This window comes from Ochlerotatus camptorhynchus, unplaced genomic scaffold (assembly GCF_037179485.1).
Source record: "Ochlerotatus camptorhynchus isolate MF236.1 unplaced genomic scaffold, CSIRO-AGI_Acam_v1.1 ptg000329l, whole genome shotgun sequence".
In the NCBI taxonomy this organism is placed as follows: domain Eukaryota; kingdom Metazoa; phylum Arthropoda; class Insecta; order Diptera; family Culicidae; genus Ochlerotatus; species Ochlerotatus camptorhynchus.
Genome location: NW_027040817.1, coordinates 4188555 through 4215247, shown reverse-complemented (window position 1 = coordinate 4215247; position 26693 = coordinate 4188555). Strand labels below are relative to the sequence as shown.

At 39.1% G+C, this 26693-nt stretch overlaps 1 pseudogene; it reads right to left on the bottom strand.

Annotated features, from left to right (window-relative positions):
* Nucleotides 1–1242: 1242 nt before the first annotated feature.
* On the bottom strand, nucleotides 1243–26693 carry LOC135708283 (uncharacterized; annotated as a pseudogene).

Here is a 26693-nt window from a genome sequence, read left to right as displayed (position 1 = left end):
ACACTTCGTTATGATAACAATTTTATTTCGTATGTATGGATAAAGATCGCCTGTAGACCTCGTCTATCCACATAAAAGTGTGTACAAACTTTTGTGTGACTGCAGATATTTTTTAAAACGTGTTTTTGCTACTATTTATTACACTTAGCTTTACAGTACTACAGTACTCCAGGAGTCCAAGAAATATATTCTACACACTTCGAAAACTTCATGTAATTTTAAGTCTCCTAAGACCGACACATGTAAGCGACTCAAATGACATACAATTACGTCCGTTAGTATTTTTACATGTCGTGAAATGAAGCAAAATTGTAATTTTACGCGTTCAAGTTTGTTGACATGTAAAATTATGATGAGACGTATTTTTCAGATGCCTACGGAATGTTCCGTCTAATGGCTATAGGAAAAGGGATTTACATTACAGATTTAACCAAATCCGCAATTTCGAACTCCTGCACAACATGTGAAAAGATGCAATGAATTAAATGTGCACAATGACTTTAAACGTCCATGATTCGTGGATTAAAACTCATTCAGAAAAATCGACAGCAGGATCTGGTAAAGTAAATTTCGTTTATCAGATGCTGATGCCGGCTTGTCTGAATGAGTTGTAATTCGTGAAAAATCGACATTCATTGTCATTGTTTACGTATGATTGATTGACTTTTTAACATGTTGCGCTTGAATTCAGTAGTCCTAAAATAAAAATTAAGACGAACAGTAAAAGGGACTTCAGATATTCAAATACATATACAAAATAAGCACATAATTAAGGTGTCAAAATATTTTTTGAATAAACATACTTTAGGTTTAGAATGTAGAAGTTTTTATTAGTCAGTTTTTTGCTAAGCTTTTTTTTTTTTGTTTTTTTTTTATCTTTATTAAGGAGACTTTCAGCCGTTGGCTGGCTCGTCTCCGTTTGCTAACATTACATTTACATTATAAATCAACTCATGTAAACTAATGTTATGTAAAATATTCCAAAATGGAAAACACCGGTATATAAAAAATATGGAGTTTGTAATTAAGTTCTGTAACCAATGATCTTTTATAGAGAAAGAGGTCTTGTTTAGTTTTAAAACGTGTTTTTATTTGCGCAACTGATTTGTCTACGACAGCATTTATGGTTTTTATACCTTAGCACTAAAATATCTCTTAATCATAAAATTGACATAACTTTTTGCTCTTCATATCATATGTTTCTTGCTCCAATCATATAGAAATTTTGGTAAGCATAGATTACTATTTCATAGGAGAATGGTTAGCAATGGCTTCGATTACTCGTTTTACAACTCTTTGTTGTTGTCCTTTACGAGTGGCGTTGGATTTTGATCCAGTGGCAGGCAAGATTTAAAAAAAAGTATTCCTGAACAAATTCCAAGAACTTAGACATTTGCTTCATATACATAAAGTTATGAACATAATGAATGCATATCAAATCCGCAACAGCGGCAACCACATTTGTTGTTCCTTCGCTCAGGCGTACTTGCTCTGCAAAAACGTAGTACATTCGTTTGTTGTTTCCACAGTCTGAAAATAGCATGGTATTGTTTTATATTAGAAACTTATTGCATAATATATTAGAATGGCCATGATCAAATTTGTATGACCGGTTCTAACCCATGTTTTCCTATTGTTATTTTTGTTTTTATTAAGGTCCTCAATAGCTGTGCCAAGTTTAAAAGCCCATAAAAGAATAACTTCCCTATCTTCATGCCTTTATGGGCAGTACAGAATGAAGCGAGATTAGCAAGCTAAATCCTAAATGCATGATGATTAATAATAACCACGACATAGTAGAGTGCATTGCGTCGCGTGAAGCGTGTAATACAGAAGCACTTTTTTATTGATATTATTCTTTACATTCGATTTCACGCTTCACCCGACTTAACGCTCATTACTATGTCATTGATGTATTCCAATGGGTGTTGTATATATAAGCATCACATTTTAAAATTTGATAGCATTAAGATAACTAAGCTTAAGGTAGAACGACATTATTGAAATAAAAAAAAATCCATTGTGATCGATCATCATACAAACTTTAAACCTTTAGCATGACCTCTAAAACATAATCATTTTTACCATTTTAACACGCTTTTTCGATTTTGCTTCAAAACTAAGTAGCTTTTACTTACCTATGGCGACGAGAACAGGCCCAGAACAATCTATGGTGATACCGTCAATCTTCGTACCAATCTACAATATATGCATTTAAAATATTGAATTATTTTGTTGTTATTGCATTTTCGTGTTTTTTTTTCACCTCTTTCAAAACGATTACATCCTCAATTTTATCTCCCAACAAGCTGCACAAGAATTTAAAAATATTGTAGTCCGGAGCTGTGGAATCCAAAGGACTGATCTTGCGGCTAGTCTTCGAAAAATCAATAATTTTGGAACGCTTAGCAGTGAAGTATTGCTCCAACGAATCCGCTGATACACCCGTGGCACACTCGAAATGATATTTCAAAAGAATTCTTCTTCTAAGCACGGGAAGATTCCCTAATATATCTTTCAATGGAATTTTCTCATCAAACCGGTAACGAACATATGATTGCGAAGCTTGCAGAAATTCGGGAGTTAGTAGTCTTGGTTCATCCCGTGAGAGTTTCGACATAACTTCTTTAGTTCATTCGTTATTCGTCTCTTCCCAGTACTCTGCAGCATCCTGGTAAATGAATAAATTAATTGTTTTTTTTTACCGAAAAACAACTGTTTTTATACTTCAGACCATCAGTATAATCAGTAATGTACCCGGGTACAGAGAATTTATCACGAAATATGGCATTATATATTTTGCTTTCATTTAGCAATGAGGATAGGGACTCAAGAATCGGAACATAATAATAAAAGCAGTTATTATGATCACGGTCTCTCTGAAGTTCCACTTTACAAGGAGAAATCTATGAAAAGTTTTGTTGAAAGAACTTTTTCCGGGTGTGGGTAGAACGGAACTTTCCACCGGTCCCGAAAAGATTATCGAATAAATTATCGAAACATATCCACTGCACAAGTTTTCCTTTGGCATCATGCAAGAGGTTGATTTCTTCAGCAGCTTTGTCGCACTTCAATCGCAAGTGTTTCTTTGAAACCGTGGTTGCTTCTTCCATAGCTTCCACTATTTCTTGGATCACGACATCCGTGACGTGGTTTTTCGAAATTAGTTTAAGAAACAATGTACCGAAATGGAAATGGTGCATGCTTTTTCGCACTTCAATTAATTTTTTCACCATGTTATCTTCTTCTTTTTCTTCTTCTTCAATTGCTGCACTTGATGACGATTCCGGAACCTGATCGCCAGCACTGATTTCAGGATATGCTTCCTCCACCAGAGGGAGTTGAACTTTTGGGAGATCTTTCTGCATTGCAATCCTCCGGTGATAATACATATTATGTATTTTTAGACTGTTGGTTGTGACGAATGGTTTACCGGTTCGACATTTCAGCGGACAAAATTCCGGATGTCCCTCTGAAATATGCCGCATGACGTGTTTTGTCATTAATTTGAATTCCGAACATTCAAAACTGCATGACAAATCCGGACATTCCATCTGTACGTCTTTTTTTCGACCAACATGGCGCTGACGGAGGTGCATCTTGTATGCCGCAAATGACTTGAAAACCACCGTGCATTGTTCAATGGGACACTCAAAATGTTTATTATTTTTATGCAACCGAACATGCTTAATATAAAAATCAATATTTTCGATAGCCACATCACATATTTTACACTTTAACACCATTTTTCTTCTGATTTTTTACTTACTTCACATAAACGAACCGCTCACGACGACGACGTTGAAGTTTTCGCTTGCGTTGGCCCAGCGTTCTTTCGTGTAATTTTATGTCATCCCACACCGAAAAAAAAGTGTGCTCGCATAATTTTGAGTACACGCATGTAAAATTATATGTCATGAAGTAAAATTGTGAGATTTATTATGGAAAGTTGCAATAATATGACCGCTTATTTAATGTGCGTCTTTTGAAACGTAAAATTAAGTTAATTTTTGAATTACGTCATGCAATATTAAGTCCGTTTTTCGATTACGTCTCATTTAATTATCATATTTTTTTGGTATGTAGTCATCAATTTCTGTTTAGTCAAGATACTTGAATTACCATTTACCGAACATGTACTTACTCGTTTACCGTGCTTCTAGAATATCCTTTTGTTGGAAATGGATCAAAAAATCAACTGAAGAGTAACTCCATAATTTTTATTCAGTTTTAAAATTCATGTGTGAAACTTTTAAAAGCTAAAGTTACAAAAAAAAAGTACAAATTCTTATTTGTTAAAATTAATAAATGTATGAAACCCTTCCTTCAAGCAACAACAAAAACACAGTATGGATGTGGAAATTTAAGGAGAAGTTCACCGCTCCGAAAAAAAAATACGTTTTGATTTTTCTAAAAATATTGGAAAAAAGATATCAAAAATCTAAAAGAATCGCATTTTTTTTCTAATCTTTCAAAGAAAATTAATGTGCAAAAACAATAAACAAACGTGCAAAACTAAAAACGTGCCGAAAACAAATAATTATGCTCGAGGCGGTAAATTTTACCTTAACTTTGGCGATACCTTGGTAATGACGTCTGCTTTGACTCGATTTTTCTCTCGTTATTTTCGTTTTAAATCATTCGCTTCCTGATTTTTTTTTTCTTCTCACGTTCTTTTGCTTCTATGAACTCAACGAATGCTTTACTTGTGGCATCTGAAGGAAGATGAATGACTCTTCGCTTTTTCTTTACTTGGCATGGTGCGTCAGAAATTGGCATAGAAAAGGACATATGATGATGATGACAATGATGATGATGATGCTGGTCTCACCTCCTACCCCTAAAAAGGTTTGAGCTGGATGATTTATCTTTAAGATAATTAAATATGACATTTTAACCAGGATATCAAACAAAATCGAACTCGTTACAGTTACAGTTACATATTGAACGCATCTTCATCTGAAACTGTCAATGAACCATCACGTTCAATATGAGACGATTCTTGATCTATACACACTTAGAAATAACTAATGTGTAATGTCATGGGTAAATGACGGAATCCGTCTTTGACATAAAATATGAGACGAAAACAAACATGACATGAAATATTAAGTGTCCGAGACTGAAAAGTTCGTTGCACGACGAAAAGTAAATTTGATTGCACTATATTTCATGTCTGTCATGACTCCAATTAATGTCAAAATCGACGCTCGTATATGTCACTCTCAGAGCACCTAAATTTACATGATTTTTTCTTAGTGTGTGGATTTCAAAATGGCGTTGAATATCGGTCTCCGGTCTCTAGACATCATCCCGATTCCAAAAAATACCCACATTAATGAGTATATATTTGATAACAAACATCCCTAATCTAAACATAGACTGTTCGGAGTCTAGCCGGATACTATCCGGTTAGAAAAATAATGGTTGTTATCCCTATTCACTTTTTTTCAATCCGGATTATTTTAAAACAGATTCTATCCGGATAGTTTTAACTCGGATATTATCCATTTTAATATTATCCGGATAGGGATAATATCCATAGCTACATTGGATAATGGGAAATGGATAGGGATAATTTTGATGCCTGGGATGTAGAGGAGATAAAGCCTAAATGTAGAGGAGATGAGGGTAAAATGCTCATGCTAAAGAAGATCCCCGTTTAATTCACAAAATGAATCGATATTTAAATGCAATAAAAAAGCTAATCGTTGGATAAGGCTATTGACTAGATATCATATTATTGATTTGATTAACGAAAGTTGCTAAATTCTGGTATAAATTATTTAAATTGAAAAGGCCTGTTTTCAAAATACTGAGGGGCATACTGATTTTATGCTACGGAAGCATACATTTAGGCTTTCCGTTTCCTCTTTCTCTATTGAAAATTTCACGCCTGATGTTTATGCTTTTCACACTCCATTTGGGGAGCGCAATATACCCCACGTGGAGTAACAAATTGTAACGTTGGAAATAACTGCTATTTTCGAATAAACATGAAAGATGAAAGAAGAAGGATGTATCTAACAACTTGCATCAATCAAATCTTTAGTTTTGACAATATTTAGAAACGCCAACTGTTTCAAGAAATTTTTATTTTTGAATGGTTTTGTATCAAAATTGTTTTTAAATTTTATCAATTTCAAATTACTTTCTTCTGAAAGTTTTATGCTTCCATTCATATAGGGGAATTTACGTATTCTCGGCAACCTAAGCAGCGACGTTCTTTCTATAGCCTTTTTCTCTAAGGAACGCACACATATGTAGTATTGGTTTGTTTACAATCTTTTGCTGCCAGCTGCTCTAACAATTTCAGTCGAAAGAATTGTCAAAAACTGTTTTGAAATGCTTTTACAAAGCTCCAATCTTCTCTAGTGAGAGCGAGTATTGTCGGCAACCGTTCCATTTATACTGCATGTAAATCTGCAGTTCTATTATCGGCAACTCGAAAACAGCTACAATTTGTAGTGCGTGTGTTGCATTTCAAGAGAACCTTGCTAGATTGCTTTTTCTCAGTGGTAAAAATATAGTCAAATTGAAGCTGGAAGCATAAAAAATCGTTTGTATGCATCCAGCGAAGTGTTTTCGTAAGATAATCCAGTGAAAATAGTGTTTCAATTTGGGTTGCTGAAAATAGTCTGTCATGCCGAAGCCGTCATTTCCCCTAGTTTAATGTTTCACGTATGCCAAAAATGTCTGGCTATCATATTAACAAGCACCAGAGATAGAAGGGGGTCGCATTTTGCCTGTTATGGACATTAAACCTCTAAATAGTAGATTTTATCGCTTTAGATGTGCATACATTAACGGAAACCATGCACCTAATCCCAACCGTCCCGGTATTGAAGACATGGACTTTTCCGTTGAGTTCCGCCAGTTGATATGCAAGGCTTCGCTGATAGTAGCATCGAAACTTTAGTTTTAAAATGTGGGACACTAGCTCTTTTTCTTCAGCGGGGAGGAAATCAATTTCGAACGAACCAATTTGTTTCGGATCGTGCCCGATGACCTCGCTGACGCCATGGTCCTGGCGGCTCGTTTCGTGGATGAAAGCTTTTAAGGCATTTCTCGACATAATCGGCCTTCCGGAATTTCATTTGTATGCTCACAGCATCACTACCGTAGGTAAACAACGTAATTTACAAGCCAGCAGAGGTATATTTGACCTTAGATGATGCAATAGAATTTGCTCATTTCACCCCTAATCAACTTAAAGAAAAGTCAAAACGAGTTCTTCTACCAATTAAAGTAGTAAAACAAAATTTACATGGGTGTTAAATCTGAAAGCTGATGTAGGAATAACTTTCCAGTTAAAAAATAACAGATGAACAAACTAAAACGCCCATTTAAGCTTATATAGCGATGTTTTTTTTTTTCCTTTGGTTTGTTTTTTTCCATCGATCTTGTTTTCCGTGCTGAGCACCAATGCTACACGCCGTGTCCTAAGTGGCGGATTAATCAACTTTCATGTACCTCGGGTTTTTCTTCACCAAAAGTTAGTTTGGGTGCTTCCATTTAAAAATCTGTTAGTTTTAAAATATTCTATCGGGGGAAAATTGAATAAACTTGATTTGAAATTTTTGATTTTTTTTTTACCGTTTCTATGCATTTCATGGAGACGCAATACAGTTTGTAATTTAGGCATATGTTAAAAAGTTAAAGTTTGTACATTCATATGTATCTTAGAACAGTTTTTTTTGTTGTTATCCAGTTCGTTTATTTGGAAGGCTCAATCGTGTTAGCTTTACGGAGCCAATTATTCATTATTCATTGTTTTAAACAAAATTCACTCATATCTGTGTCTAGTAGGAGTTGGGCCGAATACTCGCGGCTTACTCGAGGTTAGAGGGGTACATTGTTGAAGGATAGGATCAGGGGAGGAGTTTGGGGTTTGGTTTCATTGTCTCATCAGAGTGTTGTCGCCAGTATGAAAGGTAGTGTGGTTCTAGCTTCGTCTGGAGTTCAACCTGCTATGGCGACCAGCGGGCGGCGATGCTTAGAGCAGTTATTTTTCATTTGCTTTTATTATTTTTGTTTTCATTTACGTCACACCCGAAACTTGACGTCTACTCTCAACTTTGTGGTTTTAGTACTTGAACAGTTGTACCATTTTTGCATTCGTAGAGCTAGACAAATATAGTGATACTCTATGACAAGGGAAGTTTTCTAACTAAATAGCAGCGCTTTTAATGAAGATAATCATAAAAAAAAATACATGTATTTAATTTTTGATTGTTTATTATATTGAATATTTGATTTCATTTTGTAAATTGATGGAAATTATTTATACTGGTGCTGCGAACAAAGTTTAATTCAGTTCATAATTGTTAGGAAAGCTTCATTCCTAGATTGGTCTCAAATATGGCTACTATTGTATGCGATGACTGCCTTAAGCAGATTTCGTTGATAGTTGTTGTGGCTTTCAGGAACTTTATAATTCATCCATGTTTTGGCAAAATCGTTGTAAATTGCTTCGATTGTCTGTTCTGAATATCGTCCAAGTCCTTTGTTTGCATTACAGCAAAATCCAGTTACGTGGAATTTAATGATGTGAAACTTCGGAGTTGTTGGAAGTCTCAAAGCTTCCCAACTTTCACAAAATTCGTCAATAGATTGACTATACCCATCAATAAGTTCCATGCCAAAACATTTTTCAATAACCGAGCCAAGATTTTGCATCATAAAGGCATATTCTTTTAGACCAGCATCGAGTAAAACTTCTTTTTTGGTCAGTAAAGCACGACAATGTCTTCCAGCAAAACCAAATTGCGCATGTCGAGTTGCATTTGCAGCCTTAGCCCAAGATTCTGCAATGCTTGGATAGTTTTTAGCTATGTTGTCGTAGGCACTGTTCATTAGACCCAAAAACAAGTGCAATGATGGCGGTGGACATACATCCAATACTTTCGTACAGTCATTAGCGGAAAATAAAGGTTTGTTTACACAATTGAAGAAGTTTCTAGCTTCCTTCTCCTTTCCACCTGATGCCATCCAACGTTCTGCAAATTGCTTTATCGACCCAAGCGTTCGTGGTTCACTTGATAATTTCTTCCGTATAGCCGTTGAAACCAAATGATCTTGGCTTCCTTCCGGCATAACCGAAAGATTTTGAAGCTTAGTGCAGATTTAGGTACTGCCACAGGTTGTCGAGCTCGGAAATTTTACCAGCAGGTTTTGACGAAGTACCAAGGATGCCTGCTCATCGACGATGAAACTTATGTCAAAATGGATTTCGGACAGCTTCCTGGCCAATTATTCTACATTACGACGGCACGAGGAGATGTTCCTGCGAAGTTTAAGTTTGCTTTTATGGACAAATTTGCAAAAAAAAAAAACGCATGATTAGGCAAGGGATATGCAGCTGCGGAGCAAAGACCAAAGTGTTCGTGACGAATAAGACGATGGACTCGAAGCTGTACAAGGAAGAATGCCTCGAAAACCGCGTACTACCTTTCATTAAAGCCAATAAAGGTCCCGTGAAGTTTTGGCCAGATTTGACGAGTTGCCACTACAGCCGGGAAGTCATCCAGTGGTACCGCGATAATAACGTAGATTTCATCGACAAAAACATAAATCCACCCAACTGCCCGCAGTTCCGGCCCATCGAGATATTTTGGGCAATAATGAAGCGTGGAACAAATGTGCCAAGGAAGTTGACTCCGGAGGTGTGCAGCGTTTGATGGGAGGAATAAAGAAGAAAGTGCGAATTTGCATTATATTCGAAGAGAAATGATTTGTTTTGATATTTTTTCCTAAAAGTACAGTGAATTACCTTTGTTTTGACGTATTAACCTTATTTGTACGTCAATCCGTTACCGAGATACAGATGATATTATTATACCGGATTCTGAATGGACATAGCGTTAAGATTACATAGTTTTATTACAATTGTGGGTGCTCATTTCACCTAAATATTGTTTATTGTTTTAAATAAATTTTTGCATATTTCCAACAAAAATTGGATTTCAGCTATGTTTTTAAGCAAAGTATTTTTTTTTGTAATGGTTGTGTCAACAATCTAACTGAAAAATTATGTCCGGTTGATGAAAAGCAAATCTTACCTTTAATTTGTCGTTAAAATAATTGATATAGTTTTATTACAGCCGGTGATATTTGTATTTTAGTAAACACACTTTTTTCAGCGAAATTTCATTTTTTCTGTGTATCTAGAAAACTATCCTACTGAGATTTTTTCTAACAACATTTTTGGTTTCAGCACACGATTTTACGTGGTAAATGACCACCAGCGTACAAAGTTCAAATATGCTGTTAACTAGTGTTATCGTTGATCACCTAGGAAAAAAATAAAATTAGGCGTTTTTTGACATAGTTTCTGTGTATCAATTTCGATCATAATCAATTATTACATTAATCAGGGGGCTGATCAATTTACGTTTTAACGTAAGTATAGTATAAACAAGTTTCAACAGTAAACGAAAATTACAATAAAATTGTAGGGGAACGTGGTATAAACGGGCCCCTGAGGAATTGATCGATTTTCAATACAGTTTAATCAAAAATTCTATTACAGTGCATTCATTAAAGAGCGAAGCGAACACGAAATTATGGCAACATATTTAATTTGCTCTCAAATTTCACGTGTTTATCAGATCAAAACCGAATGTTTATGGTGGTTGTGATGTAAAGATACATTCACGTAAACTTGTATTTCATTTCACGCAAACGAGCAACTTGTAAGCAACGTTGCTTACAAAGAGGGGAATTTGTATACAATAATTGCATCATTTCTTGAAATATCTCTGAACATTACACGACTATAATATAAACTTATATGATATGTGACGCTTCATTTATGTACATCATATTGAACAGAAATTTACACTATGTTTTCGAACTGTGTAGCTTCATCCTCGGCCATTCGTCTCATTGCCTTGTCTTTTCCGCAATTCTAACGCAGGGACAACTCTTTTGACGTAGGACTACGTCTTTGATTTCTATATGGGGGTACACTTTATAAAAACTGAAAATGGAACATGTATCAATGCGAATTAATAAAGATTTTGAACGTTAATAACTCAGCTGCCCCTGGTCCAATTTCAATAATTTTATCACCAATCGATCAGAAATATGCCTACGCATCAATAACAATGCTTCCAAATGTTGATTTTCAACAAGAAACTATTGAAAAACTGGTAAGTTTCCAGCATTGTAAAAAAGCGTCGAATTAACTAAAGGGTGTCCACAATGAAATTGCCACACACAAAATTGATTCGCAAAATTCGAGTTTTCATCCGATTGCCATCAAATTTTCAGGGATTGAGAAATAACTATTAAACTTCATTTTACCATTTTACTCGTATTTTATTTACAGTCCATACGCAAATGCCCGCACCTTGGCTTTAACCCCGGCCATAAGATTCTGCACAACCTGTGAATCAACCGTTTTTTGCATGTAAACCCATACTTTCTTCAGTTCCTCGACTGTCTTCACTACCTTAGGTCGTTTAAGAAGGTGCTGCTTCATAATCGCCCAGTACTTCTCGATGGGGCGGAGCTCCGGAGTGTTGGGAGGGTTGAACATTTTCGGCACGAAATTGACCTTATTGTCCGCATACCACTTCAGCACGTCCTTGGAGTAGTGGCATGAGGCCAAATCCGGCCAGAAGATTGTTGGGACGTTGTGGGCCTTCAGGAGAGGAAGCAGCCGCTTCTGGAGGCACTCTTTTATGTACACCTGTCCGTTCATCGTGTCCTGGGTCACGAAAGGTGCACTCCGCTTCCCGCACGTGCAGATGGCTTGCCAAACCAGGAATTTCTTCGCAAATTTGGACATCTTCTGAGTGCGGACATGCTCCGGGACGCTGAACTTATCCTTGGCCGTGAAAAACAGGTTGCCGGGGATCTGTTTGAAGTCGGCCTTCACATATGTTTCGTCGTCCATGATGCAGCATTCAACTTTCGTCAGCATGTTGAGGTACAACTTCCTGGCACGGGTTTTGGCGGACTTGTTCTGCTTCTCGTCGCGATTAGGGGCCTTTTGTACCTTGAACGTTCGAAGCCCAGCCTTAGTTTTGGCCTTCTGGACAAAACTTCGGCTTAGGTGCAGCTTCTTAGCCACATCCCTAACGGAGGCGTTCGGATTTCGGTTGAAGGCCCCAACTACGCGGTTGTGATTTTTGGTGTTGTACGGAATACTTTTTCCTTCACTTCTGGGCTTCCGATCGGTGGTCAACCGTTCCTCGAACCGCTTAATCACTCGCGACACCGTGGAATTCGCGATTCCCAACGTTTTAGCGATGGAACGATGCGAGAGATCCTTGTTCTCGTGATGAATGCGCAAGATTTTATCACGCACGAGTTGTTCTTTCGACTCCATTTCCGCGAGTTTTGATCACAGGACTTTAAAACTTGCAGGATGTAAATAATGCACTATGAACTAAATCAACCCAAATTTTCATTAAATTCTACGCAACGGTTAAAAAGTTAGAGCAATTTCATAGTGTGGCAATTTCATCGTGGACACCCTTTAACAAATCCACCAATTACCTACATGCATATGTTGCTTCCCCAGCACAGTCGTCAGAGAGTAGTAAGTAGACAAAACAAGTCGAAGTGGTATTCGCCTCCGATCCTCGGGCGCGTGCGAATAGGGAGGATGGAATTGCGTAATATATTGCACACTCATCGCCATACTCAGAACCACACGCTCCTAACGACCACACCACTGCACTATGGGCAAAAATGGGTCCAAAATTACCCAAAATTCAATATCTCAACAGCACGCTGAATTCCGGCCATGAAAAACGACTTTTCCGAAGGGAAATCGTCCGGGAAATCGATTGCACGTAGTTCCATAGACCGGAGAGCCTTGTAGGTATGTGTTTTGGACCATTTTACCCCATTTTCTCCTACTTTTTGAAGGAAATGTTTTTTCACAGCTCTATTTTTCGTAAAATAAAGCACTTTATGCATGGTTTTAGAATGCTATGTCTTTAAACAACAGTTCATGAGATATTAGGGGAATACTGGGTACACTTTATTGGGGAGTAAGGGGTAAAAGTGAACCCTCGCTAAATTTATTGTAATTCATAAAAATGTTGAACGATGCGATTGTTTGAATGACCCCAAAGGTTGCCTGCAATAATAAGATTTTTTTTCGAAATTTTAAGGTTAGTTGGGGTTAAATAAGTTTTAATTTACAGCTATCTGTTTTAAAAGAGTTTTCACTTTTTTTGTCTGTATACAGCAAAACGATATAGTGGTTCTCAGAATTTTGTAAAAATTGGTAGTTTTGTTCCTTACCGCAACATATTAGACCCTTTTTTATTTTGTCATTAGGGTGACTATTTATATATTAGGGCGGTCAAAAAAAATTTTTTTTTTGATTTTTTTCAAAAATTTATAACTTTTGAACTGTTTGGCCGATGACGGACCTCAAAATACCAAATAAAAGTTAATTAAAATTATTTTTCTGAAAAAAATATTATGATATTAAAAAAAAAATGGATTTTGTATTAAAAAAAAACATTGACTCCCCTATAAAGTGTACCCCGCATTCCCCTAATATCTCATGAACTGTTGTTTAAAGACATAGTATTCTAAAACCATGCATAAAGTGCTTATGTTAAAATGGAATTTTTACAGAATTCATTAATTGACATCAATCGATTCCCCGGACGATTTCCCTTCGGAAAAAATGTTTTTCATGGTCGGAATTCAGCGTGCTGTTGAGATATTGAATTTTGGGTAATTTTGGACCCATTTTTGCCCATAGTGCACTGTGTGGTGGTGTTCGGTCGTCGAAATTAGTAGCAGCAGTAGCAGCAGTAGCAGTGCTTTCGGCGTGTGGCGTTGAAAATTGTTCTCCAGTAACAACGAAAGGCTGCCTACAAGCAGCGAGCTGCAGAGCCCACATAAGCAACCATCAAAGGATTAATAAGCTGCACCGCTATGCTATGGATCGGAATTAGTAGCTCTTCGTGAATCGCTGCGGGTCGGTCAGCTATGCCAAGCGTGTCACCCTCGCTCCAAACGACATACAGTTCGACAGCCTCATCCGTGTTGAACACCCAGATAAGAATTACTCAACCATCACTACAAAACGGTCCTTTTCAGGGCCACCGAAAATGTGTTAAAGAGTATTATTTGGACATTGGTCAAGGTCATCAGTTCCCGCAAGCAGCTAGCTATCAAGGCCAGGGCGTCACAATATCAGCTTCAATCGACCAAATAGATGCGACGAAGAGACTGCTGGCTTTCTTTTTCTGTTAAAGTCGAACAGCTTCGCAGCATTCTAGAACGTCAGTCGGCGTGCACAAACAAATGTTCAATCGCTTGCCTCTCTTTCTCCCGTCGCTCCATTGGTCTTCCTTTCAAGCTTCGTCGAAATGGATGAGCGAAAGAACGCTCGAGTTTGATAGTTTTCTCTTTCATGAAACACATCAACAGAGGTTTCATGACCTATATGACGGAAAATGAAATAACACATTTAAAGCATTTCTCACGTCAAAACACTTGAAGATTACACGTCATATTTCTAATTTATCTTCCATCCATATATTTATCTAAAAAAAATGATCGAAAACGGGACCTAACGCATTTTAAACAAATTGAAAGAGCGGTGATAGAGTGTTCGTGAAAGGGGATTGAAAGCCATAATGAAGTTCGTTTAACTAGAAAATCGACGTTAGTTACATTGAAAGCTATGAGCAAAGCAACGACGAGAAGTTCCACAGCCAGCCTTTCCTTCTAAGCGTCCTTCTTTTTTATTTTCGTTTCTTGCTGATAGTCTAGCTAGGCGTTATAGAAATGAAGCGTCGAACACGTATGTATGAGAGAAACAAAACACGAGTTCATTTTAGAGCTTCGAAATTGTAGAGCCCTGATCAAGGCTCAACCTGTCTATAGAAGGTGTAGAATTGTAGGCCTGAATATATTGGTGCAATTAGTTTTTCCTCGGCTTTCATTCCGCACGATTCGTTTCTTTCGTTTAATCCATCACCCTTGTAGTGACGTCGTAAAGATTGTTTCAATCGGCGCTTACATAAGAAATTTAATGTGGATTCAAGAATGTTTTGTATGTTATCAAAATTTATGAATAGTTTGTCACTAAATGTTGAGATAATTTATTGATTACTGAATTATCACACTGTATACCATGAAAAAGCAGCCTTTTTGTGAGTTTTCGCCTGTTTTCAAGTAAGGAGTTATCATAAAAAACAAATCGCCAGCTGTTATTTCCGACGACTTTACCAGTAAATAAAATCAAACAAAATCATCATGCAGAACTAGCTAGGATTTGTTTTACTTCATATTTCACAAAATTGCTTTCGAGTGTTAAGACATCGTCTCCCACAAAGTTTACATTTTTCCCTCTACCAACACATACATCAGGGCTAGATAGATCTCCACAGGATCTATAGAATACACGCACTTTCAAAAAATCAACATGCACAGCATTACGAAAAGAGGTCAGGTTTCGACCAATAGCAGATAGATTTTAATTCTAAACAAGCCAAATGATTGAAAATTTATCTACAAATCTGCTAAAATGAATACTTAGTTAATTTTCAATAGGTCACTATTGAAAAATATCAAATGTCCAACTGTTGCAATGGTGATCAAAATTATCACCGAATGTCTGAAAACAGCGCATTCCCTAACACAGACTAAAAAATAAAATTGGATGCGATCCCACTAAACGGTGCTCATTCAATCACCTTAGTGTCCGGTAGTGTCCAGTCTAGCAGCAGCAACAGCAGGAGTGCTTTCAACAACAAGCTGCAGAGCTCATATGAGCAACCATAGAGAAGGAGGAAGAAGTCCCACCACTAGGCTAGGATCGGAATCAGTAGCTCGTCATGCTCAGCTCAGCATTACTCAACCATCACTACAAAACAAACGGTCCTTTTCAGGACCACCATAAATTTGTTAAGAGTACTATTTGGACATTAGTCAAGGTCATCAGTTCCCGCAAGCAGCTAGCTATCAAGGCTCAGCCTGGTCTCTATAGAAGGTGTGGAATTGTAGGCCCGAATGTATTGGTGAGATTAATCATCGTCCGACCATTTTCCAGAACACGCTGGTAGGAAGTGTTCAAAATCCATATAGAATTCGAGAGAAGTGGGAATAATTCGCTTTGGGTGTATATTCAGTCCCCAGAAAGCCAATATAATCAAATTTGTGAGAAAATTACTAAAATTAGCTCTCACGAAATCAATCTCTCGAAGTCCCTATTTTTTACATATTCTGCACAAATCGATACTTTCCGCCCCACCCCATTCATATAATTCGGAAGGAAATCCTGTGAGGGGCGAACTGAATACCAAAATGCACAAAACTTAAAAATTTCGCGGTAGTACGCGGTTTTTTTCGAGTTCGGTTATGCTGATACATGAGTGCAGCAATTTTACGCTGCTTTGTATACATAAAAGAACTTGCTTAGCAAGAGCACGGTGAATGGAGGTCGCACGGTAACTGGTGACTTAAGGGGAAGTTCACCACCCTGAAAAAAATAAATACGTTTTGATTTTTCTTAAAATATTGGCAAAGGTATCAACAATCTAAAAAAATACTTTTTTTTCTATTGTTTCAAAGAAAATTCACGTGCAAAATCATTTTTTATAAGTCAATATGGCATAAAGTTGGACTCAAAAAATCACAAAACATCGACTTTTCGGTTTTGCTGAGAGTACAATTTTTTTCATGATGAGATAGAAAAAATATTTTTACATGTATTTTTTGACAAAAATCTACGTAAGAAACTGATTTTCTTTGATTGTTGATAATTTTTCCCAATATTTTTAGCAAAGATACGTACCGAAAACATTTTTTTTTTATTTTCGGGCCGCTAAACTTCCCCTTAACGGTAGATTGCCAGAATCTAGGAGACAGACACAGCAGCGTTGAACTTGAGCAAAGGTGTAGACAATGCATTGAAATACGTGCTAAAATGCAAACTTTCTTATGAGGTTGGAGCCTTTGTTTTTCGATCTAGCTAGCTTTATACAATCATGACTGTATAAGCATTACGCACAACCTATAACTAAAATCCAAAAATCATGTAATAAAATATATTTTCACATGCCTCTTTTTCAAATAATGTAATGGTTTGCCATGTTGAAAAATCTTTGGGGGTTTCTGACTGACCAACCGGATCAAAACTGGAGTCAGATGCTCGCTTAAATCGATTGTCGATTTGTTGCACATCTCTATAACGGTTGTACAACATACATCCTGCACTTCTCTTTTTGAACGCTGGCATATACCACGTTCGAGAGTCCTTGTCTGGTAGATCGTCTACTATCGTTTGACCCTGGAAAGGAGCAGTAGACTCGAAAAATATGAACGTCAAAAGGAGACAGAATCAAGCTGCCACGAACCGTCATTGAAATCCAAGCAGTTTGATGATGCTTTTCTTACAGTTGAACAAGAATACACAAGGCGGTATTGAAATCTTATGTAAAGTAATTTATGACAAACTGTCGTTTCCAGCTATTTTATTCAATGGAACATCGTTTTTTAAATTCATTTATTGAATGAACACAAATAGTGATTCCACTGTAATTAAACTTGTTCCTCGTGGCAAAGACGTACGTTCCCTAACTTCCGTGTCCTACAAAGTTGGGATGGCAGCGGATCTGAAATCCAAAGCAATGTGTTTGGACACTTGGCCCTCTGGCATTAGATTCCGGGAGTTTGAAGACACTGGTAAAAAACGGGATTTTTTAAAGCCAGTCCTATTGAACCCACTACCATCGTCAGCTTCCGAGACAGCGAATGCGAGCAAGTAGGCTCTTGCTCTAGTCCCGCAAAAACGGTTCAAGCACGGCAGCGACATATTAAACTCTGAACTCTCGTCCGACTATGTGATTTATCGTCTCGATCGGAATCCAGCCACATCTCAACTGCTACGTGGTGGCGGCGTACTGATCGGTGTCAAAAAGCATTTACGTTGTAAGTTGGTTCCACTAGTTAATGCCAACTGTTTAGAGCAAGTGACCGTGTGTGTTTCGTTGCCAATGCAGTCGGTCTACATATGTTGCGTCTACTTAAGGCCTACCTCGGACTGCGCCATGTACTCCAATCATGCATCTTGTGTTCAAGAATTGTGTGAGCTTGCTGAAACTACCGATACAGTCATAGTTTTGGGAGACTATAATCTGCCTAGACTATCATGGCAATTTGATGCCGACATGAATTCTTACATCCCGACCAACGCTTCATCTGAACAAGAAATCGCTTTGACCCAGTCGATCCTTGCATGTGGATTACAGCAGGTTCAGGATGTACGTAACGTAAACGAGAGACTTGACCTGCCTTTCGTTAGTGATACTGACAGAATCAAACTTTTCGAATCGCCCTGTGGAATTTTAAAACTCGACGCTCATCACAAATCTTTTATCATCAAATTTGACTACCTTCGTAATACTGACGACGTTGGGCTGGACCGCTGTTATTACGATTTCAACTTCTGCAATGAACCCCTTATCAACGTCCGGATAGGCTCGATAGACTAGACGACGCTTTTGACTGATTGTGACGTTGACGATGCTGTTTTCCGGTTTTATGGTGCCATTTTCGACATCATCCACGAATACAATCAACCATGGTGGACCACGGAACTTAGGAACCTCCGAAACAGCTTACGGAAAGCAAGGAAACGTCTTTTCAAACAACGGACTGAGGAAAACAGGCGATTACTTCACGACATGGAGGAGTACTACACCAGCCGGTTGAACACAGTTTTCCATGAATATGTATTGCGCATTGAGTCGGAGGCAAAGCGGGATCCATCGTCTTTTTGGACCTACGTGAAGAAACTTAGGCGGAATGGCGGTATACCACTCGATGTGTCCTATAAAAAAGCTCGTGCTGACTCCGCGGAAGAAGCTCCTGATCTCTTCGCAAAATTCTTCAAGGATGTTTTTTCGACTACCCCTCCCGCTCATTCTCCGGATGATCGTCGTGACTGGATGAGCAGCATAGCTCATTACAACTTGCATTTGCCGCAGTTGGATGTATCTGTTGAAGAGGTGATGAAAGTTCTTTCATCTGTAGATCCTTCTAAAGGCCCTGGTCCAGACTGTTTGCCGCCATCGTTCATTAAGAAATTTTCTGCATCTCTCGTTTCACCTGGGTCGATTATCTTCAATCGTTCGCTAGTTAGTGGTGTTTTCACCACAATGTGGAAGGTTGCGTCCATCACACCTATTCACAAAGCTGGAAACATCCACAACGTTGAAAATTATCGCGGAATTTCGATTCTAAGCTGCCTCCCAAAAGCTCTGGAGCAGATCTTATATGAGGTCGTATATCAAGCGGTTAGGCCAATAATTACCAAACATCAGCACGGCGCACTCCAGAAGGATATTGATTCCCTTTTGCGCTGGTGTACATTGAACGGTATGCAGGTTAATGTCACAAAATGCTGCGCAATATCTTTTAGCCGTTCACGCGAGCCCTTGACTATAGGATAGGACTCAGTAATATGCTCTTCGTTTCTTCAGTTAAGGATTTGGGTGTTATCATCGACTCTAAAGTCAGATTCAATGAGCACATATCCATGATAACTGCTAAAGCATTCGCCACATTAGGTTTCTTGAAACGAAACACAAACGCATTCCAGGACATCTACGCGCTGAAATCACTATACTGTGCTCTCGTCCGCAGTCTTCTAGAGTATGCTGTTGTTGTGTGGGCACCCTTTCACGCTATTCAAGCTAACAGAATCGAAGCCATTCAGCTAAACTTCATAAGATACGCTTTACGTGTTCTGCCCTGGAACGATTCGGTAAATTTGCCGCCTTACGAAGAACGGTGCAGGCTGATTGACCTGGACACGTTGGCAGCAAGGAGGAAACTACATCAGCGACTCTTCGTGTTTGGATTGTTTAACGGTGACGTGGATTGCAACTCTCTTGTGAGCCAAATCTACATCAATGCTCCTCAAAGAGTTCTACGTAGCTACACGCTTCTGTGGCAACCTACCCTTCGGACCAACTATGGATTCAACGAACCGTGGACTTTGTGCTGTCGTGTGTTTAATGAAACGTTTGATGTATATGATTTTAACATTAGTAAGTCTACTTACAGACATAGAATTCGACACCTAGCCTAGAAAATATCTGTACATCTGAAGATTTAATTAAATTAAAAAAAATATATATATATATTAAAAAGATACCATTAATCAAGTTTTTTGTCAAAATATTTAGTGGCATAATGACATGGAGAACAGAAAAGTACATTTTATCACTGCAAGCTGGACAATCTCAAACAATCACTACACGCTTTAAGCAAAACAGGTTATTTTGCTATGCCTATTCTGATTTGATTTCAGTGGCACAAATTTTCATGACCAGAAGACAAGCCATAAAATAAAGTCCCTCGCTGTTTTGAATCATCTCCATAAAGTAGTTATGGGTTATATGTCCTTTGGTAAGTTGATAAAAGCGACCATTGCCTTTTTAAGCATATTCCGTGATTCTGGAGGATACATCTTCTTTTCATTTTCCACTTTAAACATTTGACCCGCGTCATACTTGGAACATATTTCCAGCAGCGCATACAATCGGTGGTTCTAAATCGACTTGAACAGCTCGTGATATGTTGTCGGCAGTTGCTTCAAGAAAGTCGATTCCATCTCGTAATTTTGGCATTAGGGTTAACTACCCCACTTCCGGCCTACTAAGCACAACCCGCACTTAGTCTTTCTTAACCTAGCGCAGTTTAGCACCAAACGGAATGTTATTATTACTGATGGCTTCCAAATTTATTTACCTTTCCGTACGTACCGATACTGATAAACAGAAACCAATCGTTGAGATATTGTCAAAAGTCTAACACTGCTTCTTGACGCCAAACTCGGCCTACGGATTCTAAACTCGGCCTAACGCATTGAAACTCCAATGAATTTACTTCTGCCTATCGGATGAACATACAAATTGATTCGGTAGGAGCGCTTCTTTTGTTTTTGGGAATAATGGGTGCAAACTTTCATACCACGCGTTCTCATTGACTTCGTTCGGTAGTTTATTAACTAAACTATCGTACCAAGCGCATAACTGACCTGTCAACTCTGAAATCATGGATTTATTTAAAGTTTTCTGCTCGATAGGCCCAAAATGGGCGATTAGGCCGAAGTAGTTCTCGACCCTATATAGTTGTTGAAGCGGACAATTTTACTTCTTCACGAACGTATATTTCGGTTAGGCTTTCTAGCCCGTGATTTTTCAGAAATGACACCCCGATCCGAAGTTCATAGCTCGACTAGATACGAAGTGTTGACTACGATGCCAAGTAAACATTAAATTGAAAAGTAGATCGATCAAATTGAGTGTAAGCATCAAAAAAAATAAAATTGTTTACATGTTGACCTTGCTATAGTAGCATTAAATAAAGGTAATCGGAATTCTCGAAACTTTCACGTATTATAAATACTCTAGTGGTGTGGAGTCGATCTCTTTCAATTTTCAAGTTATTTTACTTGAACAATATTCATTTTATTGTCTTTGTTTACATCCTCTCAACACCGCTTACAAATTGGCGCCTTTTCCAAAAATGAGAACTCGTTCGTGACTTTTGCATTATTTGGTTACAGCTGCTTGATTTCGCCAATATTTTGTAAAGTTCGAAATATGCTTTAAAATAATTTTCTATTAAGAAACTGATCAGTGTCAACTGAAACGGTCAAATGCTTTTGCTGTTTTTCCTCAGATCCGTTTATTTTGATGTTTGAGTTTTTTTTTTGTAGAGTATGTCTACAATAATTATTGATTTAATCGTACTTTTTCATTGGTGAGCATAAATTTGGACAGCCCTTAAAGATAAACTTTTATTATTTTACATTTTGAGTGTTGATCTTTTATATTTCGACTGAATGTGTTTAAGGGACATATCTTTTTTTTTTCTTCTGGTCGGGACCTAACACCACTGCGACCAGTAATTTGTAGTTTATCACTATTGAGAAATGATGAAGTATTCGATTTTTCACAGTTGTCATTCTTGCATTTATCGCAAGGATCCGACTCTAATTGAAAGGCTCCGCTATTTATATCCTTCGGAGTGTTGAAACACCCTCAAAAGGCGCGCCCCTTTGTCAGTCAAAATTGGATTTCTTAGCAACAAAATTAAGGAATGACACCGATAATGACCATGCATCAGAACCCTAGTCTTAACCACTTCAAACCTAGGGAACAACGAATAGGAGATTAGGAATCACATAGATGAAGACTAACTAACTCATTTTTTCCTTGTTTCAAGATCATCCTCAGTGGACAAAGCCGAGTCTTGTCACTATCAACAAGGCATAAAAAGAAGTAAGGACTAAGATGTGTTCCTTGGATTACTGAAAAATCCTGTCCCCCTAGTTTGAAGAAATCAGGACTGAGAAAAGGTGGTAGATCTTACATCCCGTAACATACCACGAAAAGGTGATCTACCCACGTTACGGGGCTTAAGGGACGTAAGCCTTGGTGTTGGTGTTTTTTGAAAACCATTTTGAGTGACTCCGCACCACGTAGCTCAGTACCACGTTGACCAGATCCGGACATGTTCCGCATACCCCCGGAGAAATGAAACTTGAACCTACATCCTCATGTGAGAGTATCATAAATTTCCCGAAATTTTTCTGAGGCTAATGGAATTTCTCTGGAGTTCTCGGGACTTCCCTGAAGTTCTCCTCAGAACTACTCTGAAGGTCTCCTCGGAATTACTCTGAAATTCTCATCAGAAATACTCTGAACTCTCCACAGAACTATTCTATAGATCTCCTCAGAACTACTCTGTAATTCTCCTCAGAACTAAGTTCTCGTTAGAACTACTCTGAAGTTCTCCTAAACACTACTCTAGATTTTCCATGAATTTTTCAACATTTTCCTGAAATGTACGAAGTTGTCTGAATGTTCTCTTGCAGATCTGTAAACATTCCCGATAGTCGGGACTTCCCCAAATATATCTTTATTCCCCAGAAGTTCTTTGAACTTCTCAATAAATTAGTCCCGAACCACGCAAAAATGATGTTTGTGATGCATTTTTGACTATTATACTTATTTTTATGATTGGGGCAGGACAGAACGTATCTTTTGTGCAGAATATGGAAAAAAGGATGGACTTTGGATGTTAATCTAATTGCATATATAGAGGTACCAGATATGTTTTACAGTCAGTTTTTGGTAATTTACCAACATAATATCATCGGATGTATATCTCCTCTTAAGCAATTGTATTGAAAATTTTGGCTTTTGTTTTTATTTATAATTGTAGTTTGCTTAAAATTTATTTACCGGAAAAAAGTGATCGTCAAAGTCCATGTCTTTTTCGGGTTGTGGGGGGGAGGGGATTTTACATACATAATTTTTCAAGTCTCATTCCTAATTGTGGTGATCCACCTTTATCCGCTGCCTTGGTCTTGCTTGCTGTAGGACCTAGTGCCACGCCGTCCAAAGTGGTAATGAGCAGAGGCAGTAGTAGTAAAATTCTTCTTTATTTTGATTTGTTATGTGGTTTACAATTGCTAATACAGGGCAAGAGGTTAGCCAGAAGGGCTCTTCATCTTTGGTGGACTTTTTGATTTTGTGTTGTACATGTTGTTGTTTTTACTGTGTAATGTTTTTCAATTTTCTTCTTGTGAAGTATGTTGTTTGAATGTATTGGCATACCGTATTCTATTACGGGAAGTGATTTGTTTGTAGACAGCAAGCTTATTTTTCAGGGACAGGGTAGACCTCCTGTTGATGAGTGGATACAACGATCTTATCAAGATGTTGCACTTGGTTTTGGTTTTGTCAACGTGCTCCCTGAAAAGAAGCTTGCTGTCTAGTGTTAGCCCGAGGTACACGACCTCTTTGGACCATTCGACCACTGAGTCGTTTAAGCAGATTTTATTATTTTCAGACGGAACAAGTCTGGGAGATTTTTAGTGTGGAAAGATAGGTCATCATCTTTCCACACTAAAAATCTCCCAGTCTTTGTCGCGTTGATACGGATCTTCCAGCTGTTGAAATATTCTGACAGGACGTCCAGGCCTCTCTGAAATTTGGCAGTCAGAGCTCCGATGACCTACCCTTGTAAACGATGGATGTGTCATCTGCGAACAGAGACAACGATCCACCATCAGGGAGAGCCGGCATAACGGAGGTGAACAGGTTGAATAGAATGGGGCCAAGGATGCTTCCTTGTGGAGCCCCAGCACCGATGTTGAAAGCATCCGATGTGATAGTATTTAGAGAGACTCGGAACGTCCTATCCGATACAAAGTTGTTTATTATCTTCACTAGGAAGATTGAAAGACCGTACTGCTGCAATTTGAACACCAGGCCATCATGCTAGACATTGTCGAACGCTTTTTCAACGTCCAACATTGCCATGGCAGATGTTTTCGAAACAGACTTGTTCCGTCTGAGAATGTTTGTCACTCGAGTCAGCTGGTGGACGGTCGAATGACCTTTCCGAAAACCAAACTGTTCCTCGAGTAAGATGTTGTTTTGTTCGGCAGACTCTTTCGAACAGTTTTTATAACTCTGAGAGAAGGTGCTGATTGGTCGATAACTTGAAGGAGAGTACGGATCCTTCCCAGGTTTCCGGATGGGTATGACTTTAGCTGACTTTCAACACGAGGGGAAGTAGCCAAGTCTGAGACACTGATTAAAAATCAGTGGCAGATGGTTGTAGAACATGGAACTCAAGTGTTTGAGTTCCAGATTAAGGATGTTGTCGAAACCTGGGCCCTTCATGTTTTTAGATGATTTGATACAGGCCAACAGTTCGTCTGCCGCAATCTCAGATTAGGAATCTAATGAAGATTGGTTGCATTTTCAGCAACCCCAGATTCATGAGGGCTGACGATGTTTTGTCCGAGATTATGGGAGCTGACGAAGTGTTGACCTATCGCGGCAGCCTTCTCTTCAGGAGTTATCAGATGAACCACTGGGTCGCTGGGACGATCCAGTGGGGTCAGTGGTGGTATGGGTCTTGGCTTATTTTTAAGGATTTTCGTTAATTTCCAGAAGGGCTTTGCACAATCTGGGAGAGAGCGGATCTTGTTAGCAAAATCTTGATTTCTGAAGTCCACCATCCTGTCTTGGATGGTTTTTGTAAGACGATTGCAATGGGTCTTCAAGACACGTAAACCAGAACGCTGGTATTGCCTTCGGATGGAGTAACGGAGTCTGATGAGATCTTTGGTAATTCTAACAAGGTTCAGAGTATTGCTCACCTGTCTGGTTACTGGCACGTGTTGTTCCCTGGCCCGGGATATCGCCTCCTCGATGGAACGCAGACACCGGTCAACGTCTTCGGGCGTCTCCGGAAGGACACCGTAGTCGACAGTGGAGTCGACACAGTGTTGGAACTGCTCCCAGCTGACACGATGGTAGTTGCGTCGGGAAGCTTGAATTCGGTTGACGGATGAGCCTACTTCGGCCACCACCGGATAGTGGTCCGAACTCAGCTCCTGATGGGTCACAGGTAGCGAGATGTTGTCTCCCATGTTGCTGATGAAGATGTCTATCGTGTAGTGAACGCCAGACCGCCTCAACCGGGCGGGACAGTCCGGCGCTAATATGGTGTAGCGAGTCTCTTGCAGGTCGTCGTTCAGGATGGTGCCGTTTTGGTTGCGTCGACTGTAGCCCCAAGCCTGATTTTTGGCGTTCAGGTCGCCAGGGATGATGTACTTTTCGCGCCGTCGAGTTAGTTTGATGATGTCCCTCCGCAGGTCTGCTGCCGACCCGTCCCTGATGGTGACTTTCTTGGGGCAGTAGGTCGCAATGATGGTGATAGAGCCGACAGGAGTGGAGACTTCTACTCCTAAAGCTTCGATGGTTTTCAGCTGGAAGCTCGGCAGAAGCCGACAGCCGATGTTTTTCCTTACAACAATGGCCACTCCTCCTCCCACGGAGCTGGTTCGATCAAGTCTTAGATGCTGGAAGTCAGGAAGGTAGATGTTTACCTCCGGTTTCAGATGGGTTTCGGTGATAACGGCAATGTCGATGTTTTGTTTGTTGAGGAATTCAACGAACTCGATGATCTTGCTTTTGAGCGAGCAAGCGTTTCAGTTGGCGATCTTGATGGTTTCACGGTCCATAACTGAGCATGAAGGTAGCCACAGCTTGGAGCTGGTCGGATTTGTTCTTGATGGTGTTGGTGTTCCTGCGGCTGTGGAGCAGCGGTCGTCACTTGGCTTGAGTTTGCAAGGACTCTGGCAGTTTGAACTTGAGCGGTGGCGGCCGCTACAGCAGCCAATCGTTGATTGAGTGGCAGCGGTGGCAGCACTGTAATAGATCGTCGAGGTATCGGTGGGAGGTACTTGTCATTAATTTCCGGCACTTTCTTGCGGCCAGGCTGGTTTCTCGTCGATGCTTTCTTTCGGATCTCGATGTACTCGCAGGCAGCAGGCAGTTCGAGCATTGGGTGACTCCACGGCTGACCGGCTTGTACCGCTCCCACTTCACCACAATGTTGAACAGGGCGCGGATGCCCTGGAGGTCCATCAAAGTTGTTGAGTTTTCCCTAGTAGCCCGCCTGTCACTCTTGACGGATTCATTGGAGTTGAAGAGTGTGTACCGCACATCTCACGAGATTAATCCTTTCTTCGAATTCAACGCATAACTCTTCACTGATGTTACGCTTCGGTTCTTCTGCTGACTGACCTTCTTCGCCGTCATCTCCATCAGATTTCTCAAAAAAGGGTCAACCTCCAATTCGTACTTCAGTTTTCTAACGGTTTCCAACAT